At 42.2% G+C, this 24,928-nt stretch overlaps 1 protein-coding gene and 1 pseudogene across 1 annotated transcript in view; one reads left to right on the plus strand and one right to left on the minus strand.

The window, feature by feature from the left end:
• The window catches only part of SRGAP3 (SLIT-ROBO Rho GTPase activating protein 3), a 382,885-nt gene that overhangs the window by 347,583 nt on the left and 10,374 nt on the right, over positions 1-24,928 (minus strand). Inside the window, exons 2-3 of the mRNA XM_063703587.1 lie at positions 2,654-2,722; positions 1,403-1,491 (exon numbers count right to left, since the gene is read on the minus strand). The gene's annotated coding sequence lies outside the window, so the exon portion shown is untranslated. The remainder of the gene's footprint in view (positions 1-1,402; positions 1,492-2,653; positions 2,723-24,928) is intronic.
• On the plus strand, positions 20,516-21,642 carry LOC101132135 (phosphoglycerate mutase 1-like; annotated as a pseudogene).

Genomic DNA, 24,928 nt, shown 5'->3' on the forward strand with positions numbered 1-24,928 from the left:
TCAAACAACCAGTCATTTTACTTCAGGACAGGAATTTACCATACAACATCCTTTTTATATAAGATCTCTTTTCTTTATAATCTTCTTTGCATAGTTACAGGGTATGGTTAATTCCATATATCCCCAGACCTTATTTAGAATTTAAGGTCTCCAAAATAAATTGAACAATGTTCAAAAGTCAAAGCAGTTTATGACCTCAAAGCATTTAAAAAACCTAATATCTGACCTGCATAATTTAGATAAAATGTCTTTATTTTATCAATAATCTTTAAAGCTGTTTTTATTTCCCAAAGGTTACTAAAGTTACATGAACTAAAGGCATTACAGTTTTTATTTTGCTTTCAAAATACTTGATTTAAGCACTTACTTTTAAGCCAATTAATTAGAGCTCTTTTATATAAACATTACACACAACACATATATAATTACACAGACAGACAGAAGAAGATTACCACAGTAGTTGTAAGATTTTTCATTTGCCACATTTTAAGTTTCTTAATTGGTTATAGGCTTTATGGTGGAGTCCTTGGAAGAGCAGGGCCAGGAAAGGGGTCTGTAGTGCCTCCTGTTTTTCCCAAGGAGTCCAGGCTGTTGGAGCTTGAATATCCACTTTTAATTAAGCTGACATTTTAACCATAGCACTCTTTAATAAAGTCCTTTTAAAACTTCTTATTATCCAATTTTAGCCAGGCCAAACTGCTGATATTTCTGGCTTCTGAACTTTACCAAAGGTAACCTCCCAGGTGCTCAGAGAAAGGAAAATTTAAAATAGTTGCTCAGAGAAAGGAAAATTTTAAATAGTCTGTGGAAGAGAAGAGAATAGACAAGGTCATGCAGATGTTAAACCAGAAAGGACTTACTTCCCAACCAGGGACTCCAACCCCAACCACCAGTGTGAAAGGGCAGAACCTTAGCTACTGAGCTACAGCGTGGGATAGTCACCACTGCTCTTCCCAGAAGGAATCTAGAGTAGTTAATTTTGAACTTGCAAAGGCTTTTAACTACTCAAGATAATTCTTAGAGCTAACTATGACATAAACCCTAAAATTCCTGTTCTCTGGAAGGCGGAGACCAAGAGAAAGTACTGCCACAAGCTTACAAGGTCAAGCTCCCAAGGACATAAAACAAGATGGAGACCCCATCCAGTTTTTTTGTTTGTTTCAGGGACCTGCAGCAAAGTTTGTTATGGAACAGCTTGTTGGGCCATCCTGAGCACGAGGTACTCCGCGACACAGAAAAATGAATTCATAGCACAAAATACATCAGCTTAAGACTAGCCTCAGAATTCTTTTTTTGCATAATCAAAACTTTACAGAGGAGAAAAACAGTGATTTTTACCATTCATTCAACCATTCGCACAGAAAGAGAGAAGCCAGAAATCTGACTGGTAAGCAATTCTTACCCTTTTGCCGGCATGCCAGGCTTCTGGGTTTCCTTTCCCTGAGGGGCCCCAGTGACCCAGCTTGCTGCACCATCACAATGGGGGCCAAGCTGCATCATAAAGGAAAATGATCTTTTTTTGTTCTGGCCATAGCAAAATACGTGTGATAAAACACAGACATTAGCTACTCTGCTTAGCACCCAATATCAAACCAGCAAGGCTTAAATTTGCCCTCAGATGGGCCCCTCATCTTTAACCCAACCTCCGACTAGAAATTTCAACACATGGTGTCTGGGTAAGATGGTCACCCTGAATAACAGAAAAGATAGGAAAGGAAAAGAAGAAAAGAGCAAGTATTGCCTATGGCAGGGTGCGGAAAGTGAAGAGCTCAGGGAGGCCAGAGCAAGACCCATTCATTTCAGCAACACTGAAAAGTTCAGGTGGTCACTTGTTAGCAGCAAAGGGATCTTTTCCAGCAGTCCCATCAGCTCTCACTGGGAGCTCAAGTTTCCCTTTTTTTGGGTGGGAGGAAAAAGCTCCCCATGTCCCACGATCCTGTACATGCCTAATCCTGTCACCCACAGCCATCAGCAAAGAGTGCAAGGCAGATTATTCCAAAGAGAAGAGCAGTTGACATCCCACAGTGCCAAACCCGTTCTTAGCCAAAAGGGACTTTACCAAGAGCCCTCATTTTTAAAAGTACTTCAATGCATTATTGTTCATTTGGAATGTACCACTGCAAGTTATCTTTAGTAAGATTTTGCCATTTCTATAAGACTTCGCTGCCTCCCAGGCCTAATGCATAAGCCAGAAGGAACTCAGTTTTCCAGAAATTAAGGATCCCATTTCTACCTAAAATATTGACTTTATTCAGGTTTTCCTGAATAACTTAGCCAATGATTTTTCCTACCTAAGTGTGCAAGAAAAATGAAACAAAGAGGCAGAACACAATAATCCCTGTGAATTTCCAAAAGCCATATTTTATAATCCCTGCAATATTACTGCTTAGTACCAGTTCCTTTATGACCCAGTCAGATATGAGAGTCCTCTAACTGGATCCAAGCCAGTTAATTCCCAGATCAAATCCGTCCCTGGACCCAGTCCAGTTTCTGTTGCAACTCCAAACCCAGTTTGGATCAGAAATTTGCTCAAAGAAACTTGAAGAGCTTAAAACACAAATCCGTGGAGCTCCAAAATCCGAAAGGGAGCTTAGCACCCACGATCCCCAGCCACTCTGAGAGATCAATGGACACAAACGGGTCCTGCAGGTACCTTGCATGTTCACTCAGCACTCCTGGGGGTCACCAGAAGCTCCACTTCGGATCCCACTTCTGACATCATCTGATAAAAGAAAAACTTCAGTCAAATTAAATTTAAAGGAGTTTAATTGAGCAATGAATGATTTGTGAATCAGGCAGCCCCCAGAATCACAGCAGACCCACAGAGACTCCATGGGTAGCTTGTGGTCAGAACAAATTTATAGACAAAAAAGGTAAAGTGACGTACAGGAATCAGAAGTGAGGTACAGAAACAGTGAGATTGATTACAGCTCAGCATTTGCCTTATTTGAATGGAGTTTGAAGATTCAGCAGTCAATTAGTGGTTAAATTATGGCTGCTGGGATTGGCCAACACTCAGCTATTATTACAGGTGCATACTACTAAGTTAGGTTTTTGTCTGACTATTAAACTAGGTTACAGTTCATCCAAAAGGACTCAAATATAGAAGTACAGAGTCCTTCTCAGACCATATTTAGTTTGCTTTAACAACTATAAATGGATTTCACCAAAAGATTGACAGTAACTGAATCTGGGCAGTAAGATACTGAGTAACTTGAAATTAGCTTTTTTTCTCTTTTTGCTTTTCCATATTTTCCAATTTTTCTGCAAAGAATGTGGATTGCTTATAAAACAAACACACACAAATAGCTAAGAATTTAAAATAAGAAAATTTAAAAGTAAAATTAGCTATCATTCATTTGAATACCTACCACGTGCCAGGAACTGCAAAGCACTTTCCACACATTCCCTCTCTCATTTAATCCTCACAATTTATGTAAGAGGCACTATTATTATTCCTACTGTAAAGATGAAGAGATGAAGCTTGGGGCCATATGATGGGGATTGACTTTGGAATGCAATTACATATGCATGCATGCACAGAACCAGCTACCCTCATAAATACATAAAGACTCAGCTGAGCTGGCTGGCTCAGATGGCAACTATGTGAGACTCAAAACCCAGATATGACCACCCACCCCAGCCCCATATGTCCTAATAATTCTCTTCTAGATAACTAGCCACATGGTAGACTAAAAAGACTTGGCCACAAGGTTTTGGAGCTCCTTCTTTCAAGAGGTATATTCCCCATTCCTCAAATCTGAGTTGGCCTTGAGACTTGCTTTGACTGACAAAATAGGGCAGAAATGACATTGCATAAGTTACAGAGGACTTGCAGATTTCACTCTCATATTCTCAGAACCCCTGTCCAAGACCACCATGGTGTAAACAAGCACAAAATGAAATACCACATGGAGAGAGGCCTAGACATTCCTGTTATAACAAACGAACCCAGCCTCCAGCCAACAACCTTCCAAATGAATGAACCCATATAAGTGAGCCCAGACAAAATTAGCAGAAAAACTACCCAGAAAACCCATAAAATAGTGAAAAGTAATATACTGTTGTTAATTAAGCCACTAAGTTGTGGTATTATTTGTTATAGAGCAATAGCTAACTGATACAACTTGAATTTACAAAGTGAAAGAAGATCTCAAGTCATTGAGGTGCCTATGCTGGGCCAATGCTACGAAGAAATATTAAAGTTATTCAATGTGGTACAAGCCCTTTCATTGAGGTTATTATTATTATTATTATTTTGAGATGGAGTCTCACTCTGTCACACAGGCTGGAGTGCAGTGGTGCCATCTTGGCTCACTGCAAACTCACCTCCCAGGTTCAAACAATTTTCATGCCTCAGCCTCCTGAATAGCTGGGATTACAGGTGTGCACCACCACACCCAACTAATTTTTGTATTTTTAGTAGGGACAGGGTTTCACCATGTTGGCCAGGCTGATCTTGAACTCCCAACCTCAAGTGATCCACCTGCCTTGGCCTTCCAAAGTGCTGGGGTTACAGGCATGAGCCACCACACCCAGCCCAGTGAGGTTATCTTGTATCTCCTCTCCTAGTTCACAGATCAAGCCCAAATTCCATGGTCAGAGAGTGATTATAGGTCTCACACTCCCTTCCAAATGGACCAAAGGTTTCTTCTTTTCAAAACACAACTATGTGCAACTGAACAGATACTGATGAGACAGTGCAGAAGATTATGCAAAAAAAAGAATGTCAAGAGAGTTTTTTTCTATATAAAAGCAAGGAATTGTTTGCATAGGAAAACGTGTGCTGAAACCAATTAATTTTTTTCCTTTGCTTTTAAAAACACATTAGGATTTTCTTCCAAGCTTTACTGACTCATAAAACATATTAACTGTGGCAGGCTGAGTTTCAATTAAAGACAGAAGGCAAGGGTCATTTACCTACAACTAAATGCTTCTTCAATAATAATAGACTCGTGAGCAAACGGAACTTGCTGCAAGGAGAATATGACAATTTGTTCCCGTAGCTGTCATTTTTATTCAGACTCAAATGGCTCCACACTAGAAAATCATATTAGCTCAAAGCATGATATGGAACCCACTATACCAAGAGATGTTTCTTGCATATAGGTAATTCCTTAACAACATTCGCAACCACAATGGCAGGGGGGGAAAATACGCTAGCTTCTTGACAGAATGACTTAGCATATTTTAGTTTTATAAAAACCAGAATATTATCACAGATTAATCAAATTATTAAATTAAAATTATAATCTACTTTTTAAAGCTTGTTATTACTCTTAGAAAGGAAGAACGCAAACAATAATAAAGCCATCAGACTCACTGGTATAAAGCTATGTAACTTGTTAAAAGCAACTACACCCAAAAAATACTGTAGTGGTGTTTAGGGTTGGATGACAAGAATTCTTTTCAAGAGAAAGTATCTCACAGGAAAAATAATTCAGATGATATCTTAGGGCTCCTTCACAGCAGGTCACTTTGCATTCCCTACTCCCTTTTAAATGCTATCAACATTACACCCTCTCAGCCTTTCCTTCCTCTCCATTTCTCATATTTCTTGGTCTGTTCCCTTTGTTGATTTCAATCGCTTGGCCCCTTCTAATTCCTCCTTGCCTTGAACCTTACTCCGCTCCTTTCTGCCTTACCTGATACACAAAAAGCAAAACTGCTCCTCACATAACAGTCCTGCATTTCTCCGGTGGTGGCACAAAGAAACAATTATTTCTTCAGACAGGGTTGGGTTACCTAGCAATTTCCCATGTCTTTCTTTTCTCAAAGATTTCTCTCTTTCCCTTTCTTTCTTTCTCCCAGTCTCTCTCCCTCTCTCTCTGTAAGCATCTGATCTGCGATAAAAGAATGAGGGTACAATTTGGTAGACTTAATCATAAGCAATTTTTAAACATTTCCCTAGAGTGGTACTAGACATAACTTCTAACATATACAAGTGAAAATTAAATTCAAATCAACAATTACTGAGAGTCTCCCACCTGCTATGCCTCATGCTGGGGATAGAGGTCAACATAAGACTTGGGCTCTGCCATCAAGAAGAAAACATGGCAGAAATGGTAAAGAAATGCAAGGAATAGCAATCACCTCATAAACACCCCTTTAGCATCACCAACTGCAAAGAAATTCTCAGGATACTGAGCCTCTGTTTCCTCATATTTTAATATTTTAATATTAATATTAATATCATGTTAAATGATATTAATAATACTTCACAGGATGATTGCTGTAAGAGTCAAACTAGAATGTGTGTGTGAATGTTGATTTATTTTGTTTTTGCAACTTCCTGTGAACATATAATTATTTCAAAATAAAGTTATTTAAAAAAATTTAAACAAGAATGTGATTGAACGTATCTTGCAACTGTGTAATTCAATTTCAGTTGTATTCAATCATCATTTATTCAGCCAGGTCCTGTGCTAGAGAGATTGGCAATAAACAGGAAATCCATGATTCCTGAAACTAGAGCACCCAAGGGCTGAGGCAGTAGAGAGACACATGAAAAATATAATACAATGTGATATGTGTTGTACTAGATATACAGAAAATGTATCCAGTCTTAGATAAGAGATTAACTAATCCAACCAGGGTATGGAAGGAGGGAAAGAAGGAAAGAAACATCAAGGGATACTATGGAAACAGAGTGGGTAATAACATGAGTAATCATCTCTCATTAAGGCCCTTTATGTACTAGTCACTATATTAGGCACTTTGCAGATAATATTCTCATAAACAAAGACAAGATGGAGGGTCCCCCTTCTTGAAAACATCCCACTCCATTAGCTTACAGAGTTTGGCCTTGGTGACTGCCAGGTCTAATGGCCTCAGGAGACTGACAGTCAACTACCCAAATGGAAAGAAAAAAGCACTGAACCAAAAGTGAAAAGTGATAGGATGAGAAATTGTGCTCTGCTACTATGTGGCTCTAGGAATGTCCCTTAGCTCTCTGGTTCTTAGATTCCTCATCTGCAAAATAGGGATTTAATACCAGCTGACCATGCAAGGTTGTTGGGATAATGGGTGTGGAAAAGGCTTTGAAATCTGTCAAGTGTCTTCAGGGTAAGAGCCAGGCTGGAAACGTACCTGCCTACAGGGGCCAGGGAGGTAACAAAACTGAGCAAAGCAGGCCTATGGGAACTCTGCCAATTGTATCAGTTAGCTATTCTTGCATAACAAATCATCCCACAACTTAGTGGCTTACATTAACAATGTATATTACTTTTCACTATTTTGCGGGTTTTCTCAGCAGTTTTTCTGCTGGTTTTGCCTGGGCTCACTCATATGGTTCCACTGATTTGAAAGATTGCCTGGGGGCTGGGCTCATTTGGGATACCAGGGCTGCTACTACTTGTTGCTAATGCTGAATGTTGCCATGTAGGAAATTGGGCTCCTTGTTGCCAGCCTATTTTTCTTGAAAAGTCAAAAGATTTGTATGTGTGAGTGAATTTATATGTGTGTATAAATCTTTGATTTTGAAATATTAACTAATTTTTTAAATGGAAAACATCATGTGACTCTACAAAACATATCTATGGACTAGGAGATTTGGGGCTTGGGCCATCAATTAGTAACCTCCAAGTAATGTTTCCAGCTGGTCCTTACTTTTCTGTCCATTCTATTAGGTTTTTCTCAATCACAGGGAGCCATATCAGGCTCATTTGGGCTCTCTTCCTTAGTCCTGGTCCTTTTGGACAGTAGTTCTCAAAGTGAGGTTCCCCACACCAGTAGCATCAGCATCACCTCTGAATTTGTTAGAAATGCACATTATTGAGCCCCACCCCAGACCTACTGATTCTTATACTCTGTGGATGAAACTCAGGTATCGGGAAGACTTCACACTGGTTCTCAATCCTAGCTATGCACTGGAATCACCTGGAGAACTTTATAAAATATCAATGCCAAGGTACCAGCCACAGAGATTAAGATTTAAATGGTCTGGGATGCAGCCTGGACTTTAGGATTTTTCTTCGTTTTCTTCATATTATTTTTTTTAGTCAGTCTCTTGCTTATCCACCCTTTAGAATTTTTAAATGACTCTAATTTGCAGCCATGGGACTTCACTTGGACCTTGAAACTAGGGGAAAAAAGAAGATGGTTGAGACTCTACCTATCTCTGGGGAAAAACACTGGGGAATTAGAACATTAGGAAATAAACTCACTTTTTTCTCTATTCATTTGTAACGGAGGCTTCCCCTAGGTCTTCCTTCCTTGAACTTCAAATATACCAGTATTTTGGTCATCCCCACAAAGCACAGTGCACAGGAATGAATGCAATTCAATGCTTTTCAGAACTGGTCTTTTGGAAGCCCTCTCCCTCTCCCCCTCCCTCTCTTCTCTCTCCCTCTCCCTCTCGAGTCTCATTCTGTAACCCAGACTATAGTGCAGTGGTGTGATCATAGCTCACTGCAACCTCGAACTCCTGGAGGGAAGGATCCTCCTTCCTCAGCCTCCTGAGTAGCTGGGACTATATGCACACACCACTGTGCCTGATTGAATTTTTATTTTTTGTAGAGATGGGGTCTTGCTATATTGCACAGGCTGGTCTCAAACTCCTGGCCTCAAGTCATCATCCCACCTCAGACTCTCAAGTTGAGACACCATGCCTGGCTGAAGTTTATTTTCTAATTTTAAAGAAATGTTGTTGGGAGAGGGAAGGAGAAAAAGAGAGCACGATGGGTAGAATGTGAATATATAAGAAAAGGGAGGGCCACATTCTGAACAAAAGAAACAACTTGAGCAAAGGCTGGAGGTGAATTCTGCAAGGGGTATTTAGAGAGTGAGGAGACCATCTTACCTGGGGCAGAAGATATGTGTTGAGAAATGGAAGTAAATAAACTCAGATAGGTGGAATAAGAGTCTTACCTTAAACAGCCTTGAAGAAGACAACAGAGAGTATGTTAGAGTTTTCCAGAGAAACAGAACCAATAAAATGGAGATATATCTATACATGAATGGGCTCATGTAATTATAGAGGCTGACAATTTCTCTCTCTCTCTTTTATTTTTTAATATAGATGGAGTCTCACTATGTTGCCTAGGCTGGTCTCGAACTCCTGGCCTCAAGCGATCCTCCCACCTTTCACTCCCAAGGTGCTAGGATTACAGGCATGAGTCTGGCTGGCTGACAATTTCTAAGATCTGCAAGGTAAACTGGCAAGCTGGAGACCCAGGTGAGCCCTTGCAAAAAGGCAGGAAAAAGCTGATGTCCCAGTTCAAAGTCAGTCAGGCAGGCAAAGTTACTCTCAGCCTTTGTGTTCTACTCAGGCCTTCAACTGGTTTTATGAGGCCCACCCACATGAAAAGAGCAACATGCTTTACTCAGTCTACCAATTTAAATGCTAATATCATCTGAAAAATACCTTCACAAAAACACCCAGAATAATGTTTGACCAAATATCTGGGTAACCATGGCCTAGTCAATTTGACACATAAAATTTATCATCACAGGAAATATGGACTTATTATCTGTGGACTAGCATTTCCCAAATGCTATGATTCAAATGTCCCCTCCAAAAGTCATGTTGAAATTTAATGGCCATTTCGATGAGATTAAGAGGTAGGATGATAAACAGGTGATTAGAGAATCCCTCATGAATAGATTAATGCTGTTACTACTGGATTGGGTTCCTGATAAGAAAGGATAAGTTTGGCCAATCTTCTCTCTGTGTCTTGCATGCTTGCTTACCATTCCCCCTTCTGCCATGGGATAATGCAACAGGAAGGCCCTCACCAGATGCCAGTGCCTCTTGGACTTTCCAGCCTCAAGAACTGTTGAGTCAAATAAATTTCAATTATTTACAAGTTACCCAGTTTCCGGTATTCTGTTACAGCAACCCAAAATAGACTAAGACACAAAATGCAGTTTATGAAGACCTAGGCCAATTAAATACTCCACCAAAAGAGGCTCTGTGAAAATGCATGTCTTGGAAAACAATACATACTAAGGCATATTAACACATCAAAGTTATGAATCATCCTGCAGGAAAGAAATGGTTTATAACTTTGTCAATTCTGGCATTTGATTACAATGCCAGTTTTTACTTAACACCTATTAATCTCCCATGGAACTAAAGTTTCACATAACATACTTTGGGAAAAGCTACTCTAAGCCGGTAGAAGATAATATGGATTTGGAATGTGGAAAGGGACATGAAAACAGGATTTTACTAAGATAAATTTGAAGTCGTGTGCAGTGATATTAAAGCAGAAAGAGCCTAGAAGCTAGAGCCCTGCTAGGAAGCTACTTTAGCAATCCAGGTCTGAAGTGATAGAGGCTTGCACTTGGCGGGGAATGGGGCAGAAAAGGAAGATAATGAGCCATTTTATGGAAAAGTGCTTGCATATATAGATTCTAAATAAAAAAAGAGTAGTAGAAACCTCCACAGTTTGGAGCTTGGTAGGTGAAAGACTAAATAGCCACCAAAGGAAAGGCTGGTTCAGGGGCAAAATGTGATGTGTTCAGTTATTGATATGTTCGGTTTAGAATCATGGTAGAAAGAGGTCTGTAAGAAATATCTAGCCATTTTTGGAATTATGAGGCTTGTGTGAAGGATGTCAAAATTACAGATGAATTTGGAAATCACCAGCATTGGGATGGAAACTAAGTCATAAGATTAAACTCTTACTCTCCTTCCTGTTTCCCTCAGCCAGACCAATCCCTTCTCTTTGCAAGTGGCTTCATTTTCAGGGGCATGCTTCCTCAATCGGCCTCAGGTCCTCTTGATAAGCCTCACAAAGAAGCACTTTTAATTATAGTCATTCCTGAACGCAGCTCTGCGCTGTATAGTGTTAACCATGCACCATCAGCAAGAAGTTAACAAAAATAAGCCCTGGAAGGAGTTCCTTAGATATACAAGGAAAATTAACTTTGGAATGTTACCACATTTACAGAACACAAGTCAACTGTAGACAGAAATATTCTGCTCTCATTACATGCCAAACCAATGGCACGTACCCTCTACTGCAGAGCCTCAATATTATATAATCCCAAAGCTGAAGGTATCCATACACAGTAGGTTTTAGACAAATTTCATAAGCTAAAAAACGTGCATTCTTCTGGAAGCTGGTACTTACGAAAATATGTTTGTGCACTGTCATCAATTCTGCAAGGACTTACAAAGAGTCTTCGTGTACTTAGCCCTGAAATGACCCATGGTCTTTTCCCTTCTCCACACTGGACCTCTGGAGTTGCACAGTCCCATATTTGAATCCTGTCAGCCCTATGGGCCATATGATTATGATTCTGAACTGGTTACTTAACTGCCCTGGGCCTTGGTTTTCTCACCTACAAAAATGTGATAAAAAATACCTTATTCATTTGTTTATGCATTCATACATACATTCATTCAGCAAATACTGTTCAGCTCCCACTTACGACTATACCAAGTCTTGAGCACTCTCACAGTGGCAAAAGAAGCAGGCATGGTCCCTAAAGGCAGGGAGCTTAAATCTTACTTGGTTTTTAAAAAAATCAAATGATGTATGCAAATTACAAGGTACAGTGGTTCATGCATAAAAGGGACTCAATAAACACTAGTTCCTTTCTTTCCTATAGATCAGAGGACACAAACTCAAGTGCCTATGGTGGCCAACATAAACATGTGCAGCAGTGGCAATGTGATATGTGACTGTGGCAATGTGATATGGAGAGCTCACGACTTCATTAAAGGGTAGAGACCCAGTCAGCATCGGCTGATTGTTTCCAGAAGGGGATGCAGATTAAGTGTTCTCCCAGTCTTTAAAGAGAAGCAGGAAATATCCCTATATTTAAATGTTGACAACTAATTTCAAACCCTGGGTGGGCCAAATAAAATACATCTAACCTAGGGGCTGCCAGTTTGCAACCTCTGTACAAGCTAACCCCAAGAAGGCAAGGCACTTGGATAACTCCCAGTTTTCAGTACTCTCTGGGGCATGATGCAGGAAGGCTAATGGACCCTCAAGTAAAATCCTTATTTCACTCCAGCTTGGTCTCAATCAATCAGCATAACTCTCTTCATGCTCTGCTGAAACAGGAACCTGGAGTGACAGGATCATTATCACCAGAGGAAAGAAAAATCTCACCATGGGTCATCAGCTTGCATTATAGAAATGAATATAAGGGCTAGACAGGAGGAAACAATGAAAAGGGACCCCAACAGAGAGGAGTGAAGCACAAGCAGTTCAGGCACCAAATTGTGCTGATCGGATTTAAAGGTATCTACCACAGGGACGATCACAAATACACCAGAAAGATTCTGCCAGCACTTTCAGGTGATATTTTCCAAGGTGATATTCACTGCTTGTACTGCTTCCTTTGTCTCTGACTCATTCTTTCCAGTTCAATCTATTTTGTTTATAGATTTAATATCTGGCACTATTCCTCCAAAGAGCTCATGATTTCCCTCTGTGCTCTCTTCCCCCTCCTGCTTCAGAGCAGGCCAGATGGAAAACCAAATAATAAACAGTGACAGATGTAAAAAGATTTGTACTACTTTGGTTTAAGGCCCCAAATGAAGCTGCTCCAATAGACTACTAGAATGGAGCTGCCTCACCCCTTCCAGAAGAGTCTAAGCATTATTAACTCTGACATTCACCTGGCTTTATAAACCCCAGTAATTATAATTGTGCTAGAGACTCACATGCCCTCCTTTAATGTGTTTCTCTTGTTCAGCCATAGAAGGGTAACTGAGGATTCCATGAGTCAGAGATGACCCTGATAGACCTGAGTCATCCCAGAAGTCCATCATATGCTCTGGGAAAACCAACATCCAGTCGTTTTTTACTTGCTGGGAAGATCTAGAAACAATAAAATGAGTACCCAGCCCCATTTCTTGATGTGTACAAGAGCCCTGTGGAAGAGATGTTGGACTCTGCCCACAATTGAGATATACAACCCTGTATGACGTACTGGGAGTTCCTTTAAGAAAAGGCTAGACTATTAGAAGAGGCAATGGGGCCACTAAAAGAAAATCACCGTGAATGAAGGAGTCTGGCATCCTGGGCTGCTATAACGAAATGCCATAGACTAAGTAATGTAAGCAACAGAAATTTATTTTCTCACAATTCTAGAGGCTGGAAGTCCAAGATCAAGGAGCCAGTATGGCTGGGTTTTGGTGAGGGCCTTCTTCCTGTCTCGCAGAAAGTGTCCTCACATAACAGAATGAGACAGAAAGAGAGAATGGGAATCTTCCTCTTCTTATAAAGCCAGAGTCCTATGTGATTAGGACACCACTCTTAATACCTCATATAACCCTAATTACTTCCTAAACACCCTTGCTCCAGATAGAGTCACATAGCAGGTTAGGGCTTCAGCATATTAATTTGAGGAGGGGAGAGGAACACAATTCAGTCCATAGCAGTGGGCTAGAGAGAGCAGCACTATGAGGACACTGAAGGTTCCTAGAACAGTTGCCTGATTATCCCCCAGTCCAGCAGGATTTTCTTCCCTACCCTCCACACTCAAGTGCTCCTTTGCTCTGGGAAAGAGAAGCTTAAAGCACGAAGAAAAGAATGTGTCCCTAGGGCTCAAGAGCTCAGCTATAGGAGCCTCCCCTGAAATAAATACCCAGGAGAAGGAAAATATTTCCCAGCTGCTTACAGCTGTGGAAGAATACTGGAGATCGGTATTGTGGGGGGAAAGTGTTGGGAGAAGAGGTCAGCAGCAACACAGGCTGTGCTGTGGTCCCTACCTGAGCAGGGTGCAGGTCAGCACCCAAAGGAGGCTGGCAGACAACTTGGTCAACTACTTGGGCCACTGATTGCTACATTTGTTTGTTTGTTTGCGTTATAGAGATGGGGTTTCACCATGTTGGCCAGGCTGGTCTTGAACTCCTGACCTCAAGCAATCCACCCACCTCGGCCTCCCAAAGTGTTGAGATTACAGGTGTGAGCCACCGCGCAGGGCCTGGGCCACTGATTTCTAGACTGACTAGGCTTTCTGGTAGACATGGATTGAAGTATGGCTGTAAATGTCACATTTGTTTTCACCAGTGGGTAAGGCCAAGAGACATTTGTGCTACCGGCGTTCTCCTAACACCCTACAGATCACTGACTCATAGAATCATCTTATCCCAAACTGCTTGAGAATCTAGATACAGGCTTTACTAACACTTTGCTAACAACAGTAACTTTTGCCGAAGTTTCAATTAAAAGTCAAATAGGAAAGCTAAAAATCAGGCCAGGGGTGATGGCTCACACCTGTAATCCCAGCACTTCGGGAGGCCGAGGCAGGCGAATCACCTGAGGCCAGGAGTTGGAGACGAGTCTGGCCAACATGGCAAAACCCCATCTCTACTAAAAATACAAAAATTACCTGGGCGTGGTGGCGCATGCCTATAGTCCCAGCTAATCGGGAGGCTGAGGCAGAAGAATCGCTTGAACCCGGGAGGCAGAGGTTGCAGTGAGCTGAGATTGCGCCACTGTACTCCAGCCTGAGAGACAAATCAAGACTCCATCTCAAAAAAAAAAAGGAAAGCAAAAAATCATTTTGATTGTATTTCATGAGAATCAAAATGACTTTCACGGGAATCTGAGCTTGGTGGTACTCTACACACATGGCTGCAAATAGCCTGTACCTTGCCAAGTGTCACAGGAACTTTTCAGTACTTATATTTCTTGACTTCTCTGGCAGCTGCTATTGTTGACAATTTCTTCCCTGATATTCTCTCTTCCTTTGACTTCTTCCTCTGGTCTCTCTGACCATCTTGTTATACCATGGGTGGGCCTGATGCCAGTGAAGAGGTAGTAAGAAAAGAAAACACATCAACATGTGCCTATGGCACAGCAAGGAATAAAGTGGCCTTCGGTGCCTTTACTTAGACTCTTGAGGGCTTTCCCTACCTGAAAAACAGTGAATTGAAGATCAGATTTGAGAATGGCTTCACTGACCCTTGAACTTTGGTTACAACTCCAGGAGGAGGCAGAAGAACCTCCAGAGTGTACTCATTCGCTTTTATTATTCTCATTTCCTGTGCCTGTTCTGCTGATTACTTGCAGGTTTCACAGAAAGCTGAAATGAAAGCAACCTCGAACTTGTCCAACTGGTCATTCTTGCCAGGCTTTCAACCCAGACTAGCCCATTCTGGGCTGTCTGGGCCCACCATGCCTCTTCGATCTTCTCACTGGACTCCTTGTCCCCCGGCATCCCCGGCTCAGCTCTTAGTACACCTCCCACAAGCCCTTCACACTGCACACATGCAAAATTAAATTTATTGTCTTCTTCCACAGTCTGATCCTCCTCTCATATTCCCCTTTTTGCTCAACTGTATGTCCGTTAACATAGCTAAACAAGCTAGAAAGCCAAAACCCCAAGTTTCTTCAAATGCGTATTTGAAGATACTTTAAGGATATGGAAGAATCATGCTGGCTCTTTGAAAGACCAATTTTATTATTGACTTGAAGGTGTGGTATGTGTTTATAGTCCTCGTAGGGCTGTTGAATATGTCTTAAATCAGCTTTTCCTTCTCCATCCACACCATGACCTTGGTTCTTACTTACATTGCCTTTTTCCCGAACTACTACAACAATCTCTCATCCAGTCTCTCTCATTCACATACTCATAAATGCTGCCAAAGTAATCTTTTGTTTCAAGTATTTGTAAATACTTTTTTCTTTTTTATAGAAGTCGTATATGTTTATTGTAGACATTTCAGAAAAATCCTTAATAGTACAAAAACACAATTACTAGTAGCATTGTATTATATATACTTCTAGCCATTTTCTATGAATAGGCATACATCTTTATATAAAAAAGATTATATTATGCATACTCTTATATGCTCTACTTTTTTTAAATTTTTTGAGACAGGGTCTTTCTCTGTCACCCAGGCTAGAGTGCAGAGACACAATAATGGCTCACTGCAGCCTTGACCTCCCAGTCTCAAGCTATCCTCCGACCTCAGCATCCCAAGGAGCAGGACTACAGCGCACAGTATCATGCCCAGCTAATTTTTGTATTTTTTTGTAGGGACAGGGTTTTGCCATGTTGCCCAGGCTGGCCTCAAACTTCTAATCTGCCTAAAGTTCTAGGATTACAGGCATGAGCCACCACACACAGCCTGCCCTACTTTTAAAAATTATAATTAAAAATTAGTCTTGGGAACAATTTTTCTGTATCAGTAACACTCATTATCATTTTTATAATGAAAATAGCGTGGGCACGGTGTCTCACGCCTGTAATCCCAGCACTTTGGGAGGCCAAGATGGGCAGATCACCTGAGGTCAGGAGTTGGAGACCAGCCTGGCCAACGTGGTGAAAGCCGATCTCTACTAAAAATACAAAAATTGGCTGGGCACGGTGGCTCACGCCTGTAATCCCAGAACTTTGGGAGGCTGAGGCGGGCGGATCACCTGAGGTCAGGAGTTGGAGATCAGCCTGGCCAACATGGTGAAAATCCGTCTCTACTAAAAATACAAAAATTAGCTGGGCATTGTGGCGGGTGCCTGTAATTCCAGCTACTCAGGAGGCTGAGGCAGGAGAATCGCTTGAACCCGGGAGGCAGAGGTTGCAATGAGCCGAGATAGTGCCACCGGACTCTAGCCTGGGCAACAGAGACTCCGTCTCAAAAAAAACCAAAAATAAAAACAATACAAAAATTAGCCAGGTGTGACGGCAGGCGCCTATAATCCCCAGTTACTCAGAAGACTGAGGCAGGAGAATCGCTTGGAGCCAGGAGGCGGAGGTTGCAGTGAGCCGAGATCACACCACTGCACTCCAGCCTAGGTGACAGAGTCAGACTCCGTCTCAAAAACAAAAAACAAAAAACAAAAAAAAGAAAGAAAGAAAACAGGGGATTTTATCCAATGGAAATAGCATCATCTGTTTAACCAACCCCCTACTACCTTTCTATATTTCCTAATATTAAAAAAATATTGGCCAAGCGTGGTGGCTCATGCCTGTAATCCCAGCACTTTGGGAGGCCTAGGCGGGTGGATCACGAGGTCAGGAAATCATGACCATCCTGGCCAACATGGTGAAAAACCCTGTCTCTACTAAAAATACAAAAATTAGCCAGGTGTGGTGGCGCGCGCCTGTAGTCCCAGCTACTCAGGAGGCTGAGGCAGGAGAATCACTTGAACCTGGGAGACAGAGGTTGCAGTGAGCTGAGATTGCACCACTGCACTCCAGCCCGGTGACAGAGCGAGACTCCATCTCAAAAAAAAAAGCCAAGGAGGATACATATTTAAGACTCTAAACCTGTTGCCAAATACTCTCCCAGAAAGGTCTTATCCAATACTTCTACCAGTAGAATGATCATTTTAATGTACAAGCCAGATTGTGACTCAAAGACTGGGAGAACTGTTGCAGGTTCAAGAACAGAAAAGCAGGCCAGGCATGATGGCTCACACATGTAATCTCAGCAATTCAGGAGGCCCAGGCAGGAAAATTGCTTGAGGCCAGGAGTTCGAGACCAGCCTGGACAAAACAGGGAGACACCTGTCCCTGCAAAAATAAAAATAAAAATAAAAATAAACAGCCAGGGGTGGTAGTCCCAGCTACTCTGGAGGCTGAGGTGAGGGTATTGCTTGAGCCCACCAGGAAGTGAAGGCTACAGTGAGCCATAAACACACCACTGCACTCCAGCCTGGGTGACAGAGCAAGACCCCACCTCAAAAAAGAAAAAGAAAAAAGAGGCCAGGTGCGGTGGCTAACGCTTGTAATCCTAGCACTTTGGGAGGCCGAGGAAGGTGGATCACTTGAGGTCAGGAGTTTAAAACCAGCCATAGCCAACATGGTGAAACCCCGCCTCTACTAAAAATGCAAAAAATTAGCCGGGCATGGTGGCAGGCACCTGTAATCCCAGCTACTTGGGAGACTGAGGCAGAAGAATCGCTTGAACACGGGAGATGGAGGTTGCAGTAAGCCGACATTGCGCCACTGCACTCCAGCCTGGGTGACAGAGCAAGACTCCAACTCAAAAAAAAAAAAAAAAAGAAAAGAAAAAAGAAAGAGAGAGAGAACAGAAGAGCAGAGAAGGCCCAGAAACAAGACTGTCATAGTCGTCTAGGCCATAGTGCCTCCAAGCACAGTATGGCCCATTAGTCTTCTGGATGAACCAAGAAGAGATTTTAAAATCCAAGTTCTTTAATTCTTACAGCAAATGCCAGCCCAAGGACTTTCATTTTTACATATGACTTAAGTCCTTAATAGCTTCCTTTGTTCATTATTAACGGTAATTAAAATTTTATATTCACAAAAAAAGTGCAGTAGTGCCAAGTATTGAAAACTTTGCTCTTCACAGAAAGTTTGGCAATGATGCAAATTTCTTACTGCACATGTGAAAACACAGGTTGCTGGAGTTTCCAAAATTTTCAAGGATTTTTTTTTTTTTAGTATGTTAAAGTGTAATGTTGTTTTTCTATCTTTAAATTTTTTTATTTTTTATATTTTTTAGAGATTGGGTCTTGCTCTGTCACCCAGGCTGGAGTGCAGTGGTGAAATCATAGCTCACTGCACCTTGAACTCCTGGGCTCAAGTGATCCTCCATCTCAGCCTCCCAAGTAGCTAGGACTATAGGCACTTGCCAGCATGCCAGACTTGTTTTTCTATTTTTAATCATTTTGTTCATTAAACATGCTGTGATGTTGCCATTTTTGGTTGTTATTTTGTTCCTCTTTCATTTTTTATTTCACCAAATTACTCCCCACCAGAAGTGAAGTGAATTTAGGGTAGGTATATCTTGGGGTCTTTTGACCAAATTAAGTGAGCATGTTTAAGAACTGATGGTCTAGATGCCTCCAAATCTCCCCACCCTGAGTCTAGGTTTGTTTCCTGGATTTACTACATTGGCTAACTCCTAAGGAGAGCTGGTAAGTTACTGACTATAAGATGATCAGATGTTTCAAGGGAGGAACAAGAATAGAGCAACTAAAAGCAATTTTTTCTTTTTTTTCTTTTCTTTTTTTTTTTTTTTTTGAGACAAAGTCTCGCTCTTCTCCCCTGAGGCTGAAGTGCAATGGCGCGATCCTGGCTCACTGCAACCTCTGCCTCCTGGGTTCAAGCAATTCTCCTGCCTCAGCCTCCCAGGTAGCTGGGATTATAGGCGCCTGCCACCACACCTGGCTAGTTTTTGTATTTTTAGTAGAGACGGGGTTTTACCATGTTGGCCAGGCTAGTCTCGAACTCCTTACCTCAGGTGATCCGCCCACCTCGCCCTCCCAAAGTGCTGGGATTATAGGCATGAGCCACCGTGCCCAGCCAACTAAAAGCAATTTTGAGGAAAGATGACAGGGAGGCTCAAAGACTCACTCCCCTCCCAACTCTGTTGCTTTTTTTGTTTCTTTGTTTTTGAGACAGGGTATTGCTCTGCTGCCCAGGCAGGAGTGCAGTGGTGTGATCATGGCTCACTGCAATCTCAATCTTTCGGATTTAGGTGAGAGATTCAGCCTCCAAAGTTGCTGGGACCACAGGCACGCACCACCATGCCTGGCTGGTGAGTAGGCATACATCTATGTATAATTTTTTAAATGATAATTTTTTTTAATTTGTAGAGACAGGGCAACTTTCAGTTTTTCAAACACTGACCTTATATTACAGAAGAATATATGCAGGACTCTGCTAAATATCAGCAGGGCTACGAGGTCTGAGCTACCGATGAGCCTAATCTAAGCATAAACAAGGCTGTGTTGACAACTACATTAACACTGTTCTGTGCTCGGCCCAAGCTACTCAGCCACTGACCGCAGATTCATACTCTTTATTAGAATATGAAAGACTAGCAGAAAAGAGGAGACAGATCTTCCTATATAAGTTACTATTCAAAGAAATGGAGACATCTGTACAATTGATTCTGGTGACAGGTTCAAAGCTTCTTATTTTCCCATCTAGCCCTAGGAAGTCATGCTTTTAAAATGTATGGGATTTACCTTCACAAACAAAGCTTACAAAAGGATGTGGAAATCTGATTTCCACCAGCCCAACTTGCACTTCAACAGGGATTCTGTAATGTTACCAGCCTGAGAAAGAACTGATCTACTGAGTAATACATTTCCATTCCCTTATGGAGGAAGAGAAGAGAAAATTGGCTAAATCAGTACAACTTGATTTTGCTCACATTTCTACTGCCAAGAGTAGCATGGTTACTCACCAACAGGCACTAGAAACACCCACACACTCACAGACATGTACTGCCAGGCATTTGTTAGGCTACAACCTAATGAGCTTGCCATTTTCAATCATCTAGGCTCCTCATTATTCAGTAGCATCAAAATTGGGTTCACCGCAACAGTAGAATTTTATGTGCAGTACTAAGTCAGCTATGAATCACAAATAGTTACATTTCATCCAAGACAAAGCTCCAAAACCTTTTCTCTGCACATTCTCTGTGGCAGGTGAAATGACATCTATGAGAGTCCCTGGCAGACCACAGTAAGGGTAGCAGAGAATATGCAATGACTACGGAAGAGAGAAAACAAGAAAGAGACAAAGAGTGAAAAGAAGAGTGGAAAGAAAAGGGAGAAAGACTAAAAGTAATCAAACATTTAAAAAGACAAATGTGCCTCCGGAATCCGCGAACCCCAGTCAGCGTTGCATCCCCAGCCCGCCACCATGGCTGGCTACAAATTGGTGTTGATCCAGCATGGCAAGAGCATGTGGAATCTGGAGAACCACTTCAGCAGCTGGTACAACACCGACCTGAGCCCGGCAGGCCATAAGGAGGCGAAGTGTGGCAGGCAGGTGCTGTGAAAAGCCAGCTGAGTTTGACATCTGCTTCACCTCAGTGCAGAAGAGAGTGATCCAGACCCTCTGGACAGTGCTAGATGCCATTGATCAGACGTGGCTGTCAGTAGTGAGGATTGGTGCCTCAATGAGCGGCACTCTGGGGGTCTGACCAGTCTCAATAAAGCAGAAACTGCCGCAAAGCATGGTGAGGCTCAGGTGAAGATCTGGAGGCACTCCTATGATGTCCCACCACCTCTAATGGAGCCCAACCATCCTTTCTACAACATCAGTAAGGATCGCAGGTTTGCACACCTCACTGAAGATCAGCTACCCTCCTGTGAGAGTCTGAAGGACACTATTGCCAAGGCTCTGCCCTTTTGGAATGAAGAAATAGTTCCCCACATCAAGGAGGGGAAACAGGTACTAATTGCAGCCCATGGCAACAGCCCCCGGGGCATTGTCAAGCATCTGGAGGGCCTCTCTGAGGAGGCTATCAGGGAGCTGAATCTGCCCACTGGTATTCCCGTTGTCTATGAATTGGACAAGAACTTGAAACCCATACAGTTCCTGGGGGATGAAGAGACCACGCGTAAAGCCATGGAAGCTGTGGCTGCCCAGGGTAAGGCCAAGAAGTAAAGGCCAGCGGGCAGGCTGCTGTCCCCAGGAGCACCCTCCCTGCCCATCGCGTCCCCCTGCCCCTCCCTCCTGCACATGTCACACTGACCACATCTGTAGGCATCTTGAGCTGTAGCTGCAGATGGGCACCAGTGGCTCCCATTTTCATTTTAGCCATTTTGTCTCCTGCACCCACTCCCTTCATACAATCTAGTCAGAACAGCACTTCTAGGGCACGGCTTCTCAGCCCAAGCTGTGGAAAAGCTCCTCTTGTCCAACAGAGTTTAAAGGTAGTGACCTGGGTTTTCACAAGTGCTTTGTTTACTAAGGACTTGTGGGGAGGAACCATGCCAAGCCATGACCAATGAAGCAAGACAGCCTGTTAAGCCACTGCCTGGGGGCTCTATTCATTCCAGTGGAAGATGAATATAACCTCTATGGTGATGTGACAACTGTTTCTTCCCTGAACCCAGAGAAGCTGGCTCCAGAAGGTTGGGATCAATCCTGAATTTAGTTTATGTGTTACATTTATTTTTTTAAAAAGGTATAGTATATATAAATAATACAAAACAATAATCCTTCTGGGATTTCTCGTGGCAGTTGAAATAGTCCCACATGTGGTCATCAGAAAATAAGCCATTCCTCATACCAATATGGAATAAGCTCCTTGACCTCTGAGGGTTAGAAGTACTTCCTGCTGTGTGTTTTGGAATCCCTCCCCCACCTTGTTTCGTGACAATGAAATGCCTCTTGGTCCTGTCCAAGTGTGTCTCTCTCTGACTGATTTCTGAATCATGTTCTAGTTGCTTGGCCCTGACACACGGGCCCGGTGTTCATTTGAGCATAACAGTACTAAATCCTTTTTCCTGATCTGTATAATAAAGGAGTGATCTGTAAAAAAAAAAAAAAAAAAGACAAATGTGAATAATTTCATTTATTACGGCACTGAGTTGCCATAGGTTATATTTATTGAGTGCCATCTACTCTATGTCAGACACTGTCCTAAGTGCTTTACGTGCATAATTTAATTCGGTCATCACATATTCACTGCACACCTTGTGCATGCCAGGCACTTTTCTAAGCAAAGAATATTTTTGTAGAGAACAGATGAAAATCTCCTTCTTGGAGCTTACATTTCAGTAGGGAAGGTCTTATTTAATCATCACAACAAGGAAAAGAGACAGGAAAGGCAAGGAGAGAGGGAAAGGATATATATGGACAGAAAAAGAGAATTCAGGGAGGGGAATGCAAAGGAGAAGAAGGTTAGAGTAAAGCATCATCTTCAGGGCTTTGAGATGCTAGATGAAATGGATAAGTCCCTGTCCATGCCTCAGACTCTTCAACATGATGGCTAGGAGGGTCCCAGTACAATGGGTTTAGTGAAAAGTCTGAGTTGTAACTATGTTTGAAGAAATATGCTTCCACATTATTTCAAATGTAGATGGTAATTTGAGGTGCTAACAAAGTCTTTCCGAATAGACTTTCTGAATAGTCTTTCTGTTTTAATAAAGAGATCAGACACATTTGTAATAAGCAGTGTTCACTTGCACATGTAACTCTTGTTTCTTCCAGCTATTCTGGTGAAAGGGAAAAAAAATCAGTGGCTTAATGATGAGCCAGCTAGCTGGCTGAATTTCTCACCAGCACCAACCATAATATTAATAGATACCATTAACTGAGAACTTATTATTTGCTACATAACAAACTACCCCAAAACTTAGTAGTTTACCACAGTGATTTATTATTTCTTGTCATCCTGGGGGTTGGCAGGTGAGTTCTGGGCTCACCTAGGCTTGCTCATGTGACCGTAGTCAGATGGTGGGCTCTGCTAGGATGCTGGCTCCCTCATGCCTCTTTTTTCATGTGGTCTTTCAACATGCAAGAGTTCAGGCTGGGCTTCTTTACATAGAGGCAAGAGCAGTCCAAGAGAGGAAAAAAGGAGGCTCTTGCAACCTAGACTTGGAATTAGCCAATGACACATCTGCCACATTCTAGGGGGTCAAAGTAAATCATAAACCCAGCCGAGATACCACCTTTTGTAGAAAGCAATAGTGGTACTTATAACCATGAGAAGAATTGTTGAAAAACCTTTGTAGGCAATCTACTTCATTTGCCATGTGCCAGAAATTTTACCTGATCTCAGTGAAACTTCCCAGCAATTTATAAGATAGTCACCATTGTATCCCTATTTTCCAGTCAAAGAAAATGTTCCTGAAAGGCTAAATATCCTTTTGCAAGTTGGTGGAAGATCTAGGACCAATCTTAATCGCCTTAGAGTTCCAATTCACAAGCGTCCCTCAATAAGGGATCCCAATTCACAAGCATCCCTCAATAAGGTCAGTAGAGTTAGAGGGATTGAACCCCACATTCCCTCCTCCCTGAGGGAAGAAGAAGAGCCTAGTACAGTCATGTGCTGCGTAACAAAGTTTTAGTGAGTGCATGGACCGCATATACAAAAGTGGTCCCATAAGATTATAATACTCTATTTTTCCTGTACCTTTTCTATGTTTAGATACACATATACTTACCATTGTGTTATAATTGCCTACAGTATCCAATACAGTAACATACTGTCAGGTTTGTAGCCTAGGAGCAACAGGCTGTATCAAACAGCCTAGGTGTTGTCAAATTATATCCCCAGTTAACAGACAAAATGGATTCTCTGCGGCTCAAAAGTAAAAACAGACCCAAGGGGCCATGGAAGGGTGAGGGAGCAGTCAAGCTCTTCATGTTCTTAGAGAATGTTGCAAAACCTGTTTTTCTGCAACCAAGTCAAAGAAGAGTTCCTGGAAACAATGGCAGCTGGGAATTCCCCAGTTGACCACCACAAGACCACCTCCTGCCAACCGACGACCTGGAACCAGCCAATTAAGAGAGACTGGTGATTTGGGGCTTTAAGGCCATCTAATCGACACTCTGTTTCTGACTCCCCTGATTACCCTCCCCTGCCCTGCAGTTTTTGCCTTTATAATCTCTAACTTTGCACCCTGCTTAGAGCCCACTTCTGTTTTACACCTGAAGCTGCATTTCCCCAATCTGCAGATTGTTTTTTACAGAAAATAAAACTCTCCCTTTTTCCTCCACAGATGTTATGGACATTTTTTTTTTTTTTTTTTGAGATGGAGTCTCACTCTGTCACCCAGGCTGAAGCACAGTGGCACGATCTCAGCTCACTGCTGCCTCCACCTCCCAGCTTCAAGTGATTCTCCTGCCTCAGCCTCCTGAGTTGCTGGGATTACAGGCATGCATCACTACGCCTGGCTAATTTTTGTATTATTAGTAGAGATAGGGTTTCACCATGTTGACCAGGCTGGTCTCAAACTCCTGACCTCAGGTGATCCACCCACCTCGGCCTCCCAAAGTGCTGGGATTACTGGCGTGAGCCACCATGCCTGGCCTCATGGTCTTTTGTTAACAGTGTGTAGCTGGCTATGGGTTCACACAATGACAAAATCACCTAACAGCACAATTCTCAGAACATATCCTCTTCTTTTAGCAATGCATGTCTGTAGTTAAGAGCTCTGCAGCTGGGGTCAGGCCACCTTGGTGTGCGTTTGAATCTTGGCTCTAAGTCTCATCAACTCTGTGACTTTAGGCCAGTTAGTTAGACTCAATTTCATCACCTGTATAACACGGCTAATAAGAATATCTACCCCCATAGACTATT

The sequence above is a fragment of the Gorilla gorilla genome, chromosome 2, assembly GCF_029281585.2.
Source record: "Gorilla gorilla gorilla isolate KB3781 chromosome 2, NHGRI_mGorGor1-v2.1_pri, whole genome shotgun sequence".
NCBI lineage: Eukaryota > Metazoa > Chordata > Mammalia > Primates > Hominidae > Gorilla > Gorilla gorilla.